The 19,790-nt window shown below is 43.0% G+C and overlaps 1 protein-coding gene and 1 pseudogene across 21 annotated transcripts in view; one reads left to right on the top strand and one right to left on the bottom strand.

The window, feature by feature from the left end:
• Positions 1–19,790, top strand: part of AOPEP (aminopeptidase O (putative)) — a 462,828-nt gene that overhangs the window by 117,660 nt on the left and 325,378 nt on the right. The gene's annotated exons all lie outside the window — the stretch shown is intronic.
• On the bottom strand, positions 3,618–8,598 carry LOC104845630 (heterogeneous nuclear ribonucleoprotein A3-like; annotated as a pseudogene).

The raw sequence follows: 19,790 nt of genomic DNA, 5'->3' as shown, positions 1-19,790 counted from the left end.
GATTTTCAAAGGGTGCTGTGCTTTTTTTTTTTTTTTTGGCTTTTATAAATAAAAACATCAATTAGATGTTTTTGTTGTTAACTGCTGTCAAGTCGATTAAGACTCATGGTGGCCCTGAGAGTGTAGAGTAAGGCTGCTCCATAGGGTTTTCAAGGCTGTGACCTTTTGGAAGCAGATCACCAGGCCTATCTTCCAGGGCACCTCTGGGTGGGTTTAAACCACCAAACCTTTGCTAGTAATTGAGCACTTAACCATTTGCACCACCCCAAAACCAAAAAAAACAAACCGCGGCTGCTATTCCGACTCACAATGGCCCTATAGGGTTTCCAAGGCTGGAAATCTTTTTTGTTTTTTTTAATAATTTTTATTGTGCTTTAAGTGAAAGTTTATAAATCAAGTCAGTCTCTCACACAAAAACCCATATACACCTTGCTACACACTCCCAATTACTCTCCCCCTAATGAGACAGCCCGCGCTCTCCCTCCACTCTCTCTTTTCGTGTCCGTTTCACCAGCTTCTAACCCCCTCCACCCTCTCATCTCCCCTCTAGGCAGGAGATGCCAACATAGTCTCAAGTGTCCACCTGATCCAAGAAGCTCACTCCTTACCAGCATCCCTCTCCAACCCATTGTCCAGTCCAATCCCTGTCTGAAGAGTTGGCTTCAGGAATGGTTCCTGTCCTGGGCCAACAGAAGGTCTGGGGGCCATGACCATCGGTGTCCTTCTAGTCTCAGTCAGACCATTAAGTCTGGTCTTATGAGAATTTGGGGTCTGCATCCCACTGCTCTCCTGCTCCCTCAGGGGTTCTCTGTTGTGTTCCCCGTCAGGGCAGCCATGGGTTGTAGCCGAGCACCATCTAGTTCTTCTGGTCTCAGGCTGATGTAGTCTGTGGTTCATGTGGCCCTTTCTGTTTCTTGGGCTCGTAATCACCTTGTGTCCTTGGTGTTCTTCATTCTCCTTTGATCCAGGTGAGTTGAGACCAGTTGATGCATCTTAGATGGCTGCTTGCTAGTGCTTAAAGGCCACAGACACCACTCTTCAAAGTGGGATGCAGAATGTTTTCTTGATAGATTTTATTATGCCAATTGACTTAGATGTCCCCTGAAACCATGGTCCCCAGACTCCTCCAAGGCTGTAAATCTTTATGCAAGCACACTGCCACACCTTTCTCTCACGGAGTGGCTGGTGTGTTCGAACTGCCAACCTTTTGGTTAGCAGCCGAGTGTTTTAATCACTGTGTTACCAGGACTAATTACATATTAGGTTTGGAAAAGTGAGACGGTATCTTCAAGTAAACCTGACAATCCCTGGATCCTTTCCCTTCCAGCCTTCAGATCCTTGAATGATGATACCACCTTACTTTAAACTAGCTCTTTACGGCTTTTAAAGCGTTCTCCCACACGTTATCTCATGTGATCCTCACAGACCAGGCCCCCACCCTTCCACGGCCCCACTGTCACAAGCTACCACAGCTTCCTTCTAGAGGAGCCTCATCCTGACGTGCACCAGCCTGCCGCTGAGAGCCAGAGACCCTGCTGCTCAGACAAGCCTCTGCCCTGCCCCTCCTGTGATTTTCCACCCAGCAGGCAGGGCCAGCTCTGCTTTCTGCTCAGGAGAGTAGTTTATCATGCGGGGTGATGAGTCCCAGCAGGTGCTGACAGCCCAGATCAGGGCCTGGGCTTCCGGGACTCTTGGCCTCCAAAGCCGAGGGCAAGTGGATCCTAATGATTGGTTGTTTGCTTGAGCTGAGCTGTAGAAACTGGTAGACCCACTCCCAGGTTGTGTACAAAGCAAGGGGCAAGCCCAAGGTAAGCAAGTGCATCTAGTGTCTTCTCTTATTTTATTTCTCCTTGGTTAGCCTTCGAACCACCGTGCTGTCACTGCACCTTCTTCAGAGCCCGGGTTCTGCCTCCATGCCTTGGGATGCACCGACTTTGAAGTCACGAACACTGAGTTCAGATATTAGCTCTGCTGTTGACTGCTGTGAAATCCAACACAATTACCTACCCTCTCTGAGCAGCCTCCATTTTCTTGCTCGAAAAATACCATGCAACTACTTAACCTTTGGGACTCTTGTGAGGATCGGATAAGGCCACACGTAAGGAGCCTGGCACTAGTTGTATGCCACTGAGTCGATCCTGACTCATGGCGACCCTGTAGGACAGAGTAGAACTCCCCACAGGGTCTCCAAGGCTGTATGGGAGCAGATCACCAGGTCATTTCTCCTGTGGAGCAGCTGGCAGGTTTGGGTCGCCAACCTCGTTCCGTTCACAGCTGAGCTCCTAACCATTGCACCACCGGGGCTCCTGCTGGTACTTATTAGACTGTCAGTACGTCCTGGCTCCTTGCTGCAGTAGGCTTAGAGAAATCTGGTCGTTTTGTGGGTTAAAAAAAACATGTATGATGATCTGTTGCTTATTAGTGTGTGTCACAAACTCGAAGGTCTCAATAAACTGCCAGCCGCTGTCAAGTTGACTTGAACTCATGACGATACCGTGTGTGTTAAAGTAGAACTGTGTACCACAGGCTTTTAATTGGCGGGTTTTCCAGAAGTAGATTGCCAGGCCTTTCTTCTGAGGTGCTTCTGAATGGACTCAAACCACCCACTTTTTGAGTAGCAGCGAGTGCATTAACCATTTGCACTAAGCGGGGACTCCTTAAGGTCCCTACCGATCCCAAATGCCCATGATTCTATGAAATAATAGCCTCAGGGAGAAAATAAAAATAGATCTGATCGGTTCAAAGAGCTATTGAGTCCAGATTACTCAGATTGTACACACAGAATTTCTCAGTTCCTTGTAGGAACATTTTAGGGTAGTATCTACATTTTCATTAGGTCTTCCTTCAATGCCATAGCTTGAACTTTAATAGTTTAATGTATATATTAACCTTTCTTCCTTCAAAAAAGAAAGATAAAGAGGCAATAGAATAAAACCACCGGACATTTCTGGGTCCTGGTCAAAATGCATTTCTTGGTTCCTTTCCCACAACTGGAAAACCTGGTGGCATGGTGGTTCAGTGCTACGGCTGCTAATCAAACAAATAAAAAGAAATCCTGTGTTGTGTCTTCCGGGGCCTTGGGATCCCTCCTGGATTCAGCCGGACTATCTAAGCCTGTCTCTGTGCCTGGATTCCTGCCTCTCTGGGTTCTAATTCCACCAGTTAGACAAAACCCTGTGTCCTTGACCTCTTTTTCCTTCACTTTTGGATCAGAGATTGAGCCCTGTCAGCTCCTGAAGCAGCTGTCTGTCTCTCTGCTCTGTTCTCAATATTATCAGAACCACTATCTGACCTGAGCTTGAAAGGAGTACGTAATGGAAACTTCTGAAAGAGCCCTGTGTCGCCACACCCGCTGCAGGCAACTCCAGGACCAGCCTCCGCCATCAGCTCTGGGCTGTTCTTCCTTTGAATACCAGCCCCACTTCACTAGCCACCTCTCCCAGAAGCAAATGCCACATTTTGAAATAGTGCCTGTCCGGCTGGCTTGAGATAATCTTGATAGGCCAGAACGGGAATGGCTCAAATCGTTTTTGCAAAAGGAGTTTTAATTTTGCAAAAGAATGAACCCTAAAAGACCTTTGGGAGCCACGGAAGTGTACATGTAGAAACTGATGAAATGTATGTTTTCTTGTATGTATATCACTATAATAATAATAATTAAAAAATCATTGATATAAAACAAAATCCCAAAAGGTCTGTGCAGGCTACTTGTTAAAACAGGTCTCGTAAAGCTTTAGTCAGCACTTACTTATCTGAGAACTTACCACATTCAGGATATGTGAACTTGAGGACAGTAAAGCTCTACTCTTAGGAAAAAAAAAGCCTGGGGCTAGATCAAGCCTTTTAAGTTTCTTTAGTGTAATTTTTTTCCTATTTTGTTCCCCACCTTTGTCCCCTTCTACCTCATTCCTTCTATTCCTTAGGTACTTTTTTCACTTTTTATGAACTATGTTTATTTATGCAAATATAAACCAATAAGACCATATGTATTGTTAAAGCTATTAATCTCTATAGCCTTTTTTTTTTTTTTAATTTAAAGTTAAAAACGGCTTGATTTTTTTATTCCTGGTTCCACTCCCACAATTTACAGGATCCTTGGTGGCATAGTGGTTAAGTGTTTGGCGCTAACCAAAAGGTCAGCAGTTCGAATCCACCAGCCGCTCCTTGGCAACCCTGTTGGGGCGGTTCTTCTGTGTTCTGTAGGGTCACTATGAGTTGGAATCAACTCAACGGCCATGGTTTTTTTTTTTTTTTTTGATGCCTGATGTAATGAAAACAAAACGACAAAGCTACAACAGATAAGCCTGCAGGAATGTATTTTTGTCACTGCATTGCATTAATCAATAGCTGCATTTTTTGTAAGCCGTGACTATGACCGTCCTAAACAAGAAAGGTTTTCTGTTTAAGCTGCAGTAACTTTTCTGACTATGGATCATGGTTCCGTCTGTGGCAGATTTTTACCATTCCTCTAATGCATTTAGGACAACTGTCTCAAAGTATCCTTCAGCTTTCTTGCTGAAATTTTAGAACTTTCTGTGATCATATCCACCACTTCCACCACCAGATCTATAACCACCACCATAGGGACTGCCCAAGCTTCTCCTATCAAAACTGCCCCGTTCATGGGACAACATAATTGTCGTTGTCCACTAGAGGAGACTCTGGGTGGTGCAAATGGTCTGTCCAGAAGCGTCTCGGAAGAAAGGCCTGGAGATCTACTTCTGAAAAAATCAGCCATTGAAAACGATATGGAGCATAGTTCTACTTTGACACACATGGGGTGGCCGTGAGTCTGAATCCACTCAGTGGCAACTGTTTCATTTTATTTTTTGTCCATCATAATTTCCAAAATCATCATAGTTTCCAGCACCACCATCATTATCACCACCAAAATTCCCTCCTTCATTGTAACCATCATATGCTCCACCCCATTAAAAAACCTACTGCCAATTCTAACTTATAGCGACCCTATAGGACAGAGTAGAACTGCCCAATAGGGTTTCCAAGGAGCACCTGATAGATTCGAACTGCCAACCTTTTGGTTAGCAGCCGTAGCTCTTAACCAACACGCCACCAGGGTTTCCTATCTTCCATCACTGCCACCGTATCTACCACCTTGGTTTCCATATCTCGGTTCACCACCACCATAGTTCCTCTACTGCTGTCACCAGGAACATCACAATAGTTGCCACCATCGCCTCCAAATCCGTTATATCAGCCATCACCTCCTCCATAGCTACCTCTGCTGCTGTCACCTCCACCACCTCCTAGGTTTCCTCCATCACCCGTAAAGTTCCCAGATTCACCTTCACAGCTTCTTTGTGACCCAGCAGACTCCATCTCTTGTTTAGAAGGACCTTTTTCACATTACTATTATGCCCAATAAGGGTGTGGTGTTTCCACACAAAAATTTTATCAACTGTGTCATGATCATCGAAAGTTACAAAAACCAATCCTCTCTCTTTCTGCTCTGCTTCTCTTCAGTAACTCCCATGGTTTCAGTCGTGCCTTACTTTTCCAACTAGTCTCCCGAATTAATATTCCTCTGTATCTTTTCTTCACTGTTAGATGGGCACCAGGCTTTACAGAATTCTCTAGAAACAACTCTCTTTGGCTCCATTACACGTCCATCAAACTTGTGTGGTCCAGCACACATTGCTACATCCACCTCTTCAACATAAGAGTAAGTTGTAGAATCAAAGCCCCTGGAACATTTTGTTTGCAGGTCTGTCATCACCACACAACCTGTGTGTCTCATTTCTGAAAATGTTCTCTTAAACTGTCATCTGTAGTTTCAAAGCTCAGATTACCAATAAATAGTTTTCTCAACTGCTCTGGTTCCTTGGGACCGTGGCTCTCCTTGCCCTGGTGGCAGTGGCGACAGCAATGGCTGGTGTCGGGCAGGGGACTACCGGGTGGCGACTTTTCCTGCATTTTGAGACCTGACTCGCCTCTTCCAACTCTCTCTCCCTTTTCTTATACAAAAGGAAACAGAGAACACACCTGTTTTACAGTTTGCTTTTGCCACTAAAATTATACCCTAGAATTCTTTCCATTATTATGCCTTGGAGAGTTTTCTTGTTCATTTTTATTTAGCTGCATAGTATTCTATTCCTGTGAATGCTCTCCCTTTATTTTCCCAAAAGATGGATCTTTGAGTTTTTCCCCAGTATTTTATTGTTATAAACAATGCTGCATTGACTACCTTGGTGCATTTTAAAGAGTCAGTAAATGCCCAGAGATTCTGTGAATATACCACTCTAGAAATCTAGCAACAATTATAGATGGTGGTTGTACAACATAATTAATGTAATTGATATCACTAAATTTTACACCTGGAAAAAAAAGCATTTGAATTTGAGTAGTTATACACACACATGCACGTAATACACACACAGTACACGTACCCATCACACTGTGGAAAGTAGGGAAGCGCATACATCTTATTTATCCCTCACTTGTCCTTGGTAACTATAGTTGGAATACATCAAATTTCTGTTCGGGGAAACTTCAAAAACAGTCAGGTATCAGCACTATTGTGTGGTTCACTAATGCTTGTAGGAACCTACCTACAATAATGCTGGGATAGAAATAAGATTAAGTCTCTCACCCCAAACACAATGTTACATTGTAATGATCTTACCCATTTAGACCCAGTCCTTGTTTAGTAAACTGAGCGAGAAACTGTGATGGACCCTTTCCAGCAGTTTTTTTGTAATGATATTGTTATTAGATTTCATTAATTTTAACAACTACAAAACTCTTTTCGTCCTATTTACAGTAACTTTGGAAGTTTAAAGAGAACCTCTTTTTAAAAAGGGTACCCACATATTTGACATTTCAAAATGGCATTAAGAAATGCCATCTACTTTGCTGGTTAAAAGAACTAGATGTTGTTTATTTGGGCTGTTTATATGATTTATTTAGGTCGTACCCTGGTGTTGAGTGAGCGGTACTGAGCGGTGTGAGGGCTGGCAGCTGGGCTTGCAGGAGCCCTTGGCCGTGGGCAGGCAAGACCATGCCCAGAGACCAGGACAAAAGGCCAAAGACCAGCCTTACAAAATGATGCCACAGTGCAGGCATCAGATCAGAAAATTTAAAGAAGGGAAGGAAGATGTATTCTTCAATCACATGGAGAAAAAAATTGAAGGGGAAGGTTAATGCTCTCTTTTTTTAATGGGAGGATATTGAAATGACAGAGACATTTAATGGTTTTAATCTTCAGACTTGGGCAGAAGGCCAAACATGAAAAAATGAAATGAAATGCCAGAGAGGCAAGTGGAGAGTAGTGGGCTATGGAAGAGACCAAATGTGTCCCAATTTCCAGGTTCCTCACTTTTTTTTTTTTTTTCCAAGGACTGGGCTGAAGTTGCGACAGAGTTGCTGAAACATCTTTTAAAGACTCATTTGGGCTTCCGCACTCCATTCCCCTTAATCCTAGAGCATATCACCCAAAACTTAGTTTTGGATAGTAGGCAGAACCTCGGTTGCCACCCCATTATGGTTTCATGTTGCCAGACTAATCTAATTGTTTTCAGTGACATCAGTGAGAGGCAAGCAATAGATGTGACTTATCTCAACTTTAACAAGGCATGACACTAAAGAACAAGTTCAGAAAATGCTTTTCACCAGTGTGGCAAATTATTTTTTTATACCTCTAAAGGGGAACCATTTTAGAAGGTAACAAAGTTAACATAAACTGTAGGCCCTTGCTCTGTGTGTGTACAAACACACACACACACACATTCAGCCTACTGACCTCCCTTGCGGTTATCTCTGATGGTCACGCACACAGAATACAGTGATCCCCATGCTGATTTAGCAGGAAGGCTCATCATGTAGAGGGAACAGATAAACACACAGAAGGTCAGAGAGGTTCAGAGTGCTCAGTAAGGGGAGCTAATGGTCATTGTGTCACTCCCCCGACCCCCAACTCTGTGGGACCCTTTAGTCTTTGAAGAAGGTGATGTTCTTGCTAGAAGTGGACAGTCTTTTTTCTTGTGTTTTCAGATAAATGCCTGATGTGATATAAAATAGCCTTGTGCTTGTCTGGCCCAAAGGAAATGACTCTTCATAAAAAGAGAACTATAAGGAAGTTGTGTTTTATAGCTAACCCATGCTCCTCTTGCCACAACGAAACGCCTTCCCTCGCAGCCTGATTCCCACAGCAGAAGAGCTGGTCACCCTGACAGATAAGCCACTTGTGCCTGTTTGCTTTGTTAATAAACCATCCAGTCCTTTCTTCTCTGGGCTAGATAATGCTAGTGTTTTTGAGTTCTTTTCCATAGTTTCTGGTTTCCTATGTGATCATCTCAGTTGCTTTCTTCTGGGTCATTTTCTAGTTTTCATCATCTCTCAGAAGTTGAAAAGCCCAAAGCGGGAACAGAAAGCTGTCAAGGTCTCTCTGTAGCTGAAGAGAGGAACTATCTATTGAGTTCTTAACTCTGCCCTTTCTTGTGCTAAGTACATGACACAGCCTTTACAGGGTAAGGGGCCATTATCATCAGCATTTTGCAGAGGAGGAAACAGAGAAAAGGGTAGTTGTGTGTCTTATCCATCTCCTAAGTGGCACTAAAATTCAAACCCAGGCCTCTGGCCATGGAGCCTGCTGTCCGCCCCGCTCTCCCTGGTTCCGTGGTCTCATCCACCTATCCCAGAATCTCGTGTTCAACATAACATTTGCGCTGGGCAGCTGACTCGCTTTCTGTTTCCGTTGTCATGGCTCCCATACCTTTTTACCGCTCTATCAATACATGGTTAGTCATTCCTCACTTCAGACTGGTCTGCATGTGTTCCTGGAAATTCATTTTATCTAACCGCTTTTCCAAATTGTTTGAGTCTCATTGAATTCTAATTCAGCCCTTCAAGAGGCTGTGTCTCCTTCTCAGCTTGATTCCTCTGAGGGACGTAATGAGGTCTCTCAACTGGTGAGCCCTCTGGCGTCTTGAGTGCCCAGTGCCCTCCATGATGTCATACGCTCACGCTTTTCCCTGGCCTCCCCTGGCTTTTCACACCAGGCTGAATGGAAAGAGGTGGAGAATGATCAGTGGTGTCTGCTGTCCTGGGTAAGTGACTTTTTTAGGTTTCTTTTTGTTGTTGTTAGGTTGATTCCAACTCATGGTAAATCTATGTGTGTTATGGTAGAACTATGCTCCATAGGGTTTTCAATGGGTGATTTTTGGAAGTAGCTCGCCAAGCCTTTCTTCCAAGGTGCCTCTGAGTGGACTCAAACCTCCAACCTTTTGGCTAGTAGCCAAGTGTGTTAACCATTAACGCTATCCAGGGACTCCAACTTTTTACGTGCCACCTGTTTTTTCAAATTTGGGTGTCACCATGGCTTACCAGTAACTTCGGAACTAGGGAAACCTAAGTTGGATTCTGTCTCAAGTCCAGAGTTCTGTTGCACTCATTACTATCACCGAGAATTGGAAGCACTCTCAAGATGCTGGATAGTGGAAGCCATGTCTTGGGAATGAAAACAACACTGTTTGTGAAAAATGTACAGCTGTCATTCAATTCTGTCACATCTAACAGACTACACAGTGCCTGGCATGTCGATGACATTCTCTAACTAGTTACTGAATAAGGGAAAGAATGGGTATAGGAATAGGAATGGTGATGGTAGTCTTTTTACTTTTTGCCAAACAAGTCTACTGTGATTTCCCTAGTGTATGGACACCAACCTAAGCCACAGAGGATTAGATAGGACTCACCATTAATATTTACCCTCAAAACTAAAATTAAAGCAATAAATATTCTCCTTCAATGCAATTTTTTGGGAATAACCAAAAAAAAAAAAAAAAGTTCTAGAATCCATCCAAGCCCCCCAAAAAAGAGGATTTCAAGAGCCTTTGAGCGTTATCTTTGGTTTGCTGCTCTCCTTTCCTGATGTCTGTGGTATCATGGCCCCTTTCTTTCAGATCCCTGAACATGTTAAAATCAGCCCAGGATGGTTTCCTGAGAATTGCTCACAATTATAATCATAAGTGAAGCTTGTTATATACTATATTTATGAACTCAGAAGTACTTAGAAACACTGCTGGGAATATTCCCTCAATTTCAGGTGGAGCCAGAAAATAACATTTCTACCTCTCCAATTATTCCTTCCCAACCATTTGTCAAATTCAGCTCAAAACAGGATCTTGAATACAGAATATTTTTATTGGTTCCCACGGAGCTCAGTAAATCTCTTAACCCTGGAGTCTGTTATTGGAGCCGTGGCGGGTGGGTGGAACAAGAACTTATGGTCCAAGCAACCAAATGTTTCCTTATTTACAGAGCAAGGGCCTGAGACTCCTGTGACTTGAATTCCCTGTCTCCTCTAGGGCATTGTAGAGGCGGGCTTTTTACCTTGGTGGTGAAAAGGATTCAATAGAGAAAACAACCATTCTTTTACATTTCTTTTTCCTCTCCCAATATTGCTCTCTAGTTATTCCAATACTCTTCTCAAGCCTTGAAAAATACAACTGCTTCCCATTTGGTAAGCTCTTTTTTTCCTCTTCCATTTGGCAACAGCTTTTTCCTGTTTTTTAATGGCACCAAAATTAACGTGGCTGTTTTTTATTTAACAGGAACAACTTCAAGTTTTATATTACACGCCCAGCCAAAGAATCTTTGATTTTGTCCTGGCGTCTCCTAAGATGTTAGCGTAGCTTTGAAAGCAGGGCTGTTTCACTGCTGTTGGGAAGACACCAGAGGGAGCATGGCGGATTGGGGAGAGAGGAGCGAGAGAATGGAGGGGATGAGGGAACTGGGCCTCCCTTACTTACTATTTTTAAAGTTTGCTTGCCTACTGAATAGCTCAATTTACAAATCCTACTGGATATCGTTTTGACCGTCCCCATTTCTCTTTCTTGTTGAAAGCATGATGGATGTGTTGGTGGGAGACCAACCATTTGGCCCATCGTTCCTGCTCCTGCTTGTTCCCTATGAACACCAGATCCTCCAGGCCCCTGATACGGGAGACCCACATTGTCAGAGCCGTCCTCCTGGAGGGATCCCAGCCCAGCATTTCTTAGGAGGCGGGATCACAAATCTCAATTAGAAATGCTCCAGGAAATGCACATCTTTATTTGTTAAACAAATGGTCTTCTGTGAGCCTTGGCCAAGGCACTGGCTTGTATTAAATAAGTGAAGTAAACATTATTTCGCCGGGAGCGCCCTCCTTCTGTGGCCTGGAACTTTGAAGCTCGGTTTTAAGGTTTTAAGTTGGAATACGAAGTGTTCTTTTTTCCCTTGGCTTGTGTTCTAGAGAATGTTGTCTCCCCATTTAGTAATTGGAGAGTTAATGGGGTTCTTTGTGACGCTGCTGGAGGCGAGAAGCTGCTTTCCATTCGGCTCTGGCACTGTCACTAAGGCGGCGCCCATCCCCTTCGGCGCGGCTAGAGTTAAGGTGGGTTCAGCTTTTCCAATATAAACTCCTATTTCAGGGGTTTATAACCGACTATAAAGACTTGCCTCTAGCAACGGACCTGGCATATTCAGTGTCAGCCTAGGAATAACCTATACTTTTTTTAAAAAGTCTTTTTAAAAGGATAATTAAAAAAATTCAGTTTAGCTATTTATAACTGTTAAGTTACAAAGATGCAAGGAAAAAATAGCTTCTTTTATTTCATAATTCATTAATGTGGACAAGATTATTAAATATTACCTATGCCTTCAAAGGAAAATACAGCAAAATCTCTGATAAAGATATCTTTAAAGGACATTGTTTCAGTGTTCCTTGTTGCAGCATGCAGACCAAAAAACCACGCTCTTAGCCATCGAGTCGATCCCAACACATAGTGACCCCAGTGGACAAAGTAGAACTGCCCCATAGGGTTTCCAAGGAACGGCTGATAGATTCAAACTGCTGACCTTTTGGTTAGCAGCCAAGCTCTTAACCACTACACCACCAGGGTAGCAGGCAGGGCACAGGCAAATGCCTCCCTTGTACTGCAGAGGTGTGAGCCTGGCCCCATAGCACTGCCAGCAAAGCTGTTTTGTTAATGGGCTTCAAGTCCATTGTAACAAAACTTCTGGCCAAGGAATGCACAGCAGCCTCTTGGCAGATGGACATATGGCCAGCCCCTCTGCTCGTAAAGCGTTGGCTACTCACACCTCCCACCCAGCCTTAACCCTCTGGGCCTGGCATGTTGGACCACAGTAAGCAGTCCAGGTCAAAGCTATGTTAGAGCCCGCTGAGGCCCTGGAGGCCTTTTCCCAGCCCTTGCTCTGCGTCCCTTCTCCTGATCCACATGGGAGGGAAGCGAGGAGGGAGTTTGCCTTTCTAGGAGTCTCTCTTCAGCTCAGTGGCTTTTGTTGTAGCAAGTGGTTTTAGGTGGGGCTGTTTTTGTACATGCTGAGAGATGGGTGTGACACAGTTTGCACAGGTGATTCCAAAGTTCTCCAAACAGAACCTTCTTTAAGGCATCGTGCTAGGCAGCTTTACCTTCGGCCATTCTTTCTCCAACATTCAAAGTCTTGATTGATGCACTGTGCTGATAATGATGGTGGTGGTTGTGATGGGGGGGGCGGGGAGATATTGGTCATGGTTGTGGTGCTGAATCTGATAATGTTACCAGTGGAGGTGATGATGGCCACCGTGGGAGTGGTGACAATACCAACAGTGGCAGTGGGGGAGGTGACCATGGTGATGGGTGGCGGTGTTTGTAATGGCAACAGTGGTGACTATAGAATTCTGCCTGCCCAAGCTGTTTGTGAAAGCCATTCTTCAGCTTCACAGAAAGCAGTGGCTTAGGGAATCTGCTTGTTGTCTCCTTCCTGTGCACAGTATGCCCAGTGGAGCTAAGAGCAGGTTTTTGGTAGATCTTGCCTGCCATTTTGTGATGAGTTTCATTTGTGGGTGATGTGAATGCATCCTCCTCTTTCAGAGGCAGTTCTCCATTTTAAAGCTAGTGAGAAACGTTTTCTTGCTCTCTATGGCTTCCAGTTTAGGAGTAAGGAACATGGTGATCTGAAACTTCGGAACCCCAGAGCCATTAATAGACAGACACTCTGCCTTAATTATCTAGTGCTGTTATACAGAAATACCACAAATAGGTGGCTTTAACAAAGAGAAATTTATTTTCTCACAATTTAGGAGGCTAGAAGCCCAAACTCAGGGTGCTGGCTCTAGGAGAAGGCTTTCTCTATTGGCTCTGGAAGAAAGTCCTTATCTCTTCTGAGCTTCTGCTCCTAGGTGATCTTCACGTGGCTTGGCATACCTCTTCCCCCATCTGTGCTAGCATGCTTGTCCTAAACTGCTCTTTTTATGTCTTGTAAGAGATTGATTCAAAACACACCCTATACTAATCCTGCCTACTTAGCATAACAGAGACAACCCATTCCCAAATGAAATTATGACCACAGGCATATAGGTTGGTATTTACAACGCATATATTGAGGGGATACAACTTAAGCCATAATATTCCACCCTTTGCCCTCCCCCTCCAAATTCATGTCCTTGCCACGTGCAAAACACATTTACCCCATCACATCATCCCGAAAGTCTTAAATCGACTCCAAGTCCAAAATCTCATCTTCTGAAGCATCTAAATCAAATATGGGTGAGACTTCACAGACTTCACCTGTGAAAATTCCTCTTCACAGGTGAAGAGGAATTTTACCCATCCTGGGGTAAAATTCCTCTTCACCTGTGAACCTGTGAAATCTAGACTACAAATTATCTACTCCCAAAATACGATTGTAGAACAGGCAAAAGGTAGACATTTCCGTTACAAATGGGAGAAATTGGAGGGAAAGAAGGGATAATGGTCACCCAGCAAATCCAAAACCCAGCAACACGATCTATATTAGCTTTCAAGGCTTGAAAATAATCCTCTGTTCTTTGGGACCACCTGGGCAATGGCCTTGGCCTCCAGACTCTTAGAGTGTTGGCCATGCCCTCTGATTCTGGGTGGAGGATGCTGGGCCCTAGGCTTCAGCTCTGCCTTCTAGGCCCACTGGGATGGCAACTCTGCTCCCTTAGCTTTGGGCAGCCCCTTCTCCTAGTCCTTCTGAGTGGTGTCCCCACCTCCTCAGCCCTATCAGGCCCTGTCTTTCTGCCACTTAGGCCTGGCAGCCCAACCCACTCAGCTTTGGGCGGTGGCCCCATTCTCCTGGTACTCATGAACAGCAGCCCCACACTCCAGAACCAAGTTGGTGAAGATCTGTCTCCTAGGTTTCAACCTAGGAGGCCATGTCTCCACCCTTTGAAACCCAGCAGGCTGTGGTTCTGCCCTTTGAAATCAAGGTAGCCCTGCTTCCTGTGCTTCTTCTAACGGTTCTGCTGATCTCCCGAGTTGCTTCAGGGATGGTCCTTTTCTTTTTTTGGAGGACATTAGGTGTGTAGCACCTTTGGCCTGTTACCTGCATGTAGAATTCCAAGAGGCAGATAGCGTTCTTTTCATTCGTTCTTTCTCTGTCCCCTTCAGTCTAAGCTGATGGTTTTTCTGCTGTGGTAGTTGGTTAGATCCATCAGTCACAGGTGTAATTTCTTTAGCAAAAGATTGTGTAGCCATGTTCTTGGTGGAAATTCTAAGACATGTGTCCTTAGTTGGTATAACAAAATTTTCCAGATCTTTTAAGTTCTGTTTTCATTTTGCGTAGTTCATTTTTAAGTCCATTGCTTTCCTCTTGCACTTTACTATAAGTGACAAGGAGAAACCACATGGCTACCTTAACATCTTGCTTAGAAACCTTCTCAGCCAGATATCCAAATCCATCACTTACAAGTTCTACCTTCCACCAAACATTCAAAAGGAATTCAGACAAGTTCTTTGCCAGCACCACGTGTGTTCTCTGAGAAGACAGAGACTTTCTGTATAGCTCTCCTCACTTTCTTCTGATAATTCTACCAATAGCCTCTTCAAGGCAATCTTGACTTTTACTAGTAGGCACCTTAAAACTCTTCCAGCCTCGGATGAACCCCTGAAAATATTGCCCTGAAATAATCTTTAAACCTTAAACCAAAAATATCCCCTCAAGTCTTAAAACCAAACAGCCTAACTTAATTAGTAAAGAATGTCTGCCGTGAGTATTGTGCTCTTTTAAGAACTATCTATATGGGATCAAATTGACAACAGCAACTGCGAAGATTAGATAGGAACCTTAGGGGGCAGTGAGTTTATATTAATGGGGGAGGAATAACTCAGAAAAGGAGGGTGAGAATGGTTGCACAACTCGAAGAATGTAATGAGTGTCACTGAATGGTACGTGCAGAAATGATTGAATTGGCGTATGTTTTGCCTTGTGAATTCTCAACAACAAAAGAAATTTTAAAAAAGCACTAAAAGAAAAAAAAAACTCTTCCAACCTCTACCCATTACCCAGTCCAAAACCACTTCCACATTGTAGGTATTTATTAGAGCAGCACCCGACTCTTCTGGTACCAAATTCTATGTCTTAGTTATCTAGTGCTGCTATAACAGAGAATATCACAAATGAGTGACTTTAACAAACAGAAATTTATTTTCTCTAAGTTTAAATCTCTAAGTATAGGAGGCTAGAAGTCCAAATTCAGGGTACCAGCTCTCAGGCAAGACTTTCTGTCTTGTTGGCTCTGGAGGAAGGTCCTTGTCTCTTCTGAGCTTCTGTTCCTGGGCAGCCTTCATGTGGCTTAGCATCTCTCTTCCGCCATCTGTGCTTTTTTCATTTGATTGCCTAATCTCTTTTATATCTCAAAAAAAAAAAAAAAAAAAATTGACTCGAGATGTACCCTACTCCAATCCTGCCTTTTAGCATAGCAAAGACAACCCATTCCCTAACAGAATTATAACCATAGGCATGGAGGTTAGGATTCATGACACATGTTTTTTGGGAACATAATTCAATCCATAACACACGCCTATGTATCCTTACCAAAATTTAACTGCTACCGTGTCCTAGAAACCATGCCCTGTGCTTTATGTGTATTACATCCTTAAATGCTTTTAACAACTCTGTAAAGTAGATTTTTATTTTCTTGGTTTCACAGATTAGAAAAATGAGCTTGGCTCAAAAATGGTAAAGCTGAGATTTGAAAACCTTGGCCTGTGTAACCTTAGACACTTTACTTTTTCTTCCACTGGAGCCACCAGATTCTTCTCTCAGCCCTCCTAGAACATCTTAGCATGTTCCTTGTTTTTGTTTAGGTGAGAGTATGGGAAGAAATTCATAGGAAAGATATGCTGTATTTGATTTTCCTCTCTAAGTTAGCGTGAGGGCAGTTAGTTTTGTACTAGTAGTGTACTCAGATGACCCTTTTAAAATTTATATGGGAACTGTTCGGAGACTCTTCCCGCATGTTTCAAGGCTGGAGCTGTGCAGTGATCTTTTCCTGACCTGGCTGGTCTTTGGCCAAATAGGACATTGAGCAAGCCAGAAACCAGGCCCCAAAAGAAAAAAGCAAATAGAGATAAATATTTATTCTCATCCCAGTGGGACCCCTGGGTTTTCAGGATCAAAGTCCTACTTTGTGTGTGTCTGTTCTTAAGCCTTGGATAAGTATACAGAAGTGGGCGACCTGTAGCAGAGTAGAGATTCTGTGGTACCAGGCTCTTTAACCTTCAAACAAATTCCCTGGGGATGTTAGAAAAAACAAATCAGAATCTCACTTATAAAAATAAAAATATAGATTGAACTCCCTAGACTATGAGTTATCAAAAAGGAAAAAAAAAAACAAAACAGAAATGGGAACAAAGAGAAAAGAAAGAAGGTGAGAAGAAACAGCAAAGAGAGGACTAGAGACAGAAACTGAGAAAAAGGAGGGATGCAGAGTGGTGCTTATGGAGTCAAAGGTGGGGAATGTTTTTATAGTAGGTTCAGAGACAGACACTGAGGGTTGGTTGTCTTTTCACTTTCTGGATAGAGTCCTTTGAAGCACAAAAGTTAATTTTGATAGTCTGATTTCTCTACTTTTTCTTTGGTTGCTTGTGCTTGGTGTCATATCTAAGAACTAAAACCAAAAAGCCAAACCCACTGCTGTTGAGTTGATTCCAATTCATAGTGACCCTGTAGGACAGAGTAGAACCACCTCATGGCTTTCCAAGGCTGTAATCTTTATGGAAGCAGACTTTTGCATCTTCCTTCTGCAGAGCTGCTGGTGGGTTTGAACTGCCTATCATTTTGGTTAGCAGCCAAGTGCCTTAACCACTGTGCCACCAGGGCTCCTTCATATCTAAGAAACCATTGTGTAATTCAAAATTAAGAAAATTTGCACCGATGTTTTCTTCTAAATCTTTGACCCATTTTGAGTTAATTTTTGTGGATGGTGTGAGGTAGGCGGCCAACTTCTTTCTTTTACATGTGGATATCCAGTTGTCCCGGATTTTTATTCCTTAATTCAACAAATACGTCTTAAGTGCATATTGTATACCAGGCATTGTGCTGGATGCTGGTGATATAACAATACAAAACAAACAAACAAACAAACGTACCAGTGTTAGGGTATCTTAGAACCCAGGGGGTAAAAAAGCAATTCAACAAATTGGGAGGTAAGGTAGACTTTTGGAGGATTTAGACTTTTGAGCAAAGAGTTTCGTAGTGTGATACAAGGAAACTTGCATTAGAATTACCTGGATTGCTTGTTTAAAAAGTGAACAAAAAAATATATATGTGTGTGTGTGAGATTCTTATATAACTAACGCATGAGAATCACTGCTTTATATATTGAAGTCTAGCTAAACCTATTAATTATTTCCTCTTAAATTACTATCAAATATCAGAATATTGTTGATGTATTCTTCTTTGACATGAAAAAAATCAGACCTTTTCTGTGACTTTATTTTATGAACCAAAAAAGTGAGGCCATTTTTTAACCCGAGGCTTCAAACAAGCTTGAACCCCAGCTGAGAATCTGCATTTCTAACACATTCCCAGAGGATGCTAATGCTGCTGGTTAGGGACCAATTCTGAGAGCCACCAGTAGAGTGGTGGTTCTCAAAATTTATTATACATAAAAATCACCTGGGAATCTTCTTAAACTGTAGAATCTGATTCAGTATATCTGGGGTGGAAATGCAAATTTTCAACAGGGGTTCGAACCGGAACAAACCGGTTTGAAGCCCTAGTTTAGCCACATACCAGACTGCAGTTGTGGACGTCATTCTTCCAAAAGCTTATTGACAAAGAAATGTTTTAGACGGGAAACATGATACATCCCTGGAAAGAAAAGTAAGACAGTGTTCTCCCATTCCTGAATCAGATGCACTTCACAGTACAGGCCAATGCCCATGATGCCAGGGTACTGGGCAGAGCTTCCCTGAACAGCTGGCTACAGCTGCTGTCTCTACTGTGTTCTTCTCTCTTCCATAAAAGCACCCACAAAAAAATCTGAGTGACAGTAAAGTCAGCCTGGCCACCTGGCAGATGCTCATTGGCAGCAGGAAGAACCCATTAGGCTCTTGCACCTAAAATTCCTTTGCTGTTCTCTCTGAATAGAGAGTGAACAAAATGTCTGGACTCTAGCTCTCAGCATTCACAGCACTTGGTGGTTTGGACACCATCTGACTTCCTGACTGCAAGTGGTGTAGGAGAGCTTCGTAGAGGATAAACACAATGACACATTCGCACACATGTCTCCGAGCTTCGGCTGCACAATCCAAGGATTCAAGTGTGTGAAAAAGCAGTGTTAGGTGGGTGAATTCATGAACTAGCATCAGCTGTTGACTTTTAAGGGGGGAAGTGGGCTGCTGCTTCTAGCATGTGAGTTGACTGCCAGTAAAGCTGCTTTTGTATATTCTCTAAGGGACCAAAGGGGAAAGGTGGTGATCATTAAAAATGTTGTGTTGAGTCCTAGAAGAAAACGTGTGTGAATCCTTTTTTAACCTGAAAGTGGAGAAAACATCTAGCTTTAAAGCCCAGAAGCAATAAAAGGAACTATTGATAAAGTAGGCCATATAAAAACAAAATACCATTGCATGTAAAACAAAACGAAAACATAAGCAAAACAAATGACTCACTGGGAAAAAATATCTGCAGTTTATACCACAAATAAATAATGAGCTTCTAAAAGCAGAATAGAAAAAAAAACCCAACTGTATACAAACATTAGCTAGAGATATGAACCTAAACAAAAACCCAAACCCATTGCCATCGAGTTGATTCAAACTCATAGCGACCCTGTAGGACAGAGTAGAACTGCCCCATAGGGTTTCTAAGGAGCGGCTGGCTGGTGGATTCAAACTGACCTTTTGGTTAGCAGCCAGGCCCTTAACCACTGCACCACCAGGGCTCCCAGGATAGGAATAGTTTATTAAAAAATGTCTCTTAAACCTCGGAAAAGATGCCCAACTTTGCTCATCATAAGAGACATGCAAATTAAAACTGCATTGAGGTATCATTTCTTACCTGTGTGATTGGCAGTGATCCAAGAGTTTGCAAGATACCTTGGTGGAAATGCAGGAAAACATACATTGCAAGTGGAAATACAAAATGGTTTAACCTCCACAGAGGGGGATTTAAAATAGCTGGCAAAATTAGCTCTACCTTTGGCGCAATAGTCCAGTTTCTAGGATTCTATCCTAAAGATTAAAACAAAAAGCAAAAAACCTTCCTGTCTAGTCTATTTCAACTCATGGCAATCCCATGTGTTTCAAAGTAGAAATGCTCTAAGAGTTTTCTTGGCTGTAATCTTTATAGAAGCAGATTGCCAGGTCTTTCTTCCATGGTGCTGCTGGGTAGATTCAGAATGCCAACATTTAGGTTAGTAGTCAAGCACAAACCATGTGCACCACCTGGAGACCTAGCAAAAGTATGAAAATATGCATGTACATGGTTATTTATTGTCATTGCAAAAGACTGGAAACAACCCAAATGCCTGTCAGTTGGGG

This window comes from Loxodonta africana, chromosome 9, assembly GCF_030014295.1.
Source record: "Loxodonta africana isolate mLoxAfr1 chromosome 9, mLoxAfr1.hap2, whole genome shotgun sequence".
Taxonomy (NCBI): Eukaryota; Metazoa; Chordata; class Mammalia; order Proboscidea; family Elephantidae; genus Loxodonta; species Loxodonta africana.
The sequence above is the reverse complement of the archived record's forward strand: the minus strand, read 5'-3'. Positions and strand labels throughout refer to the sequence as shown.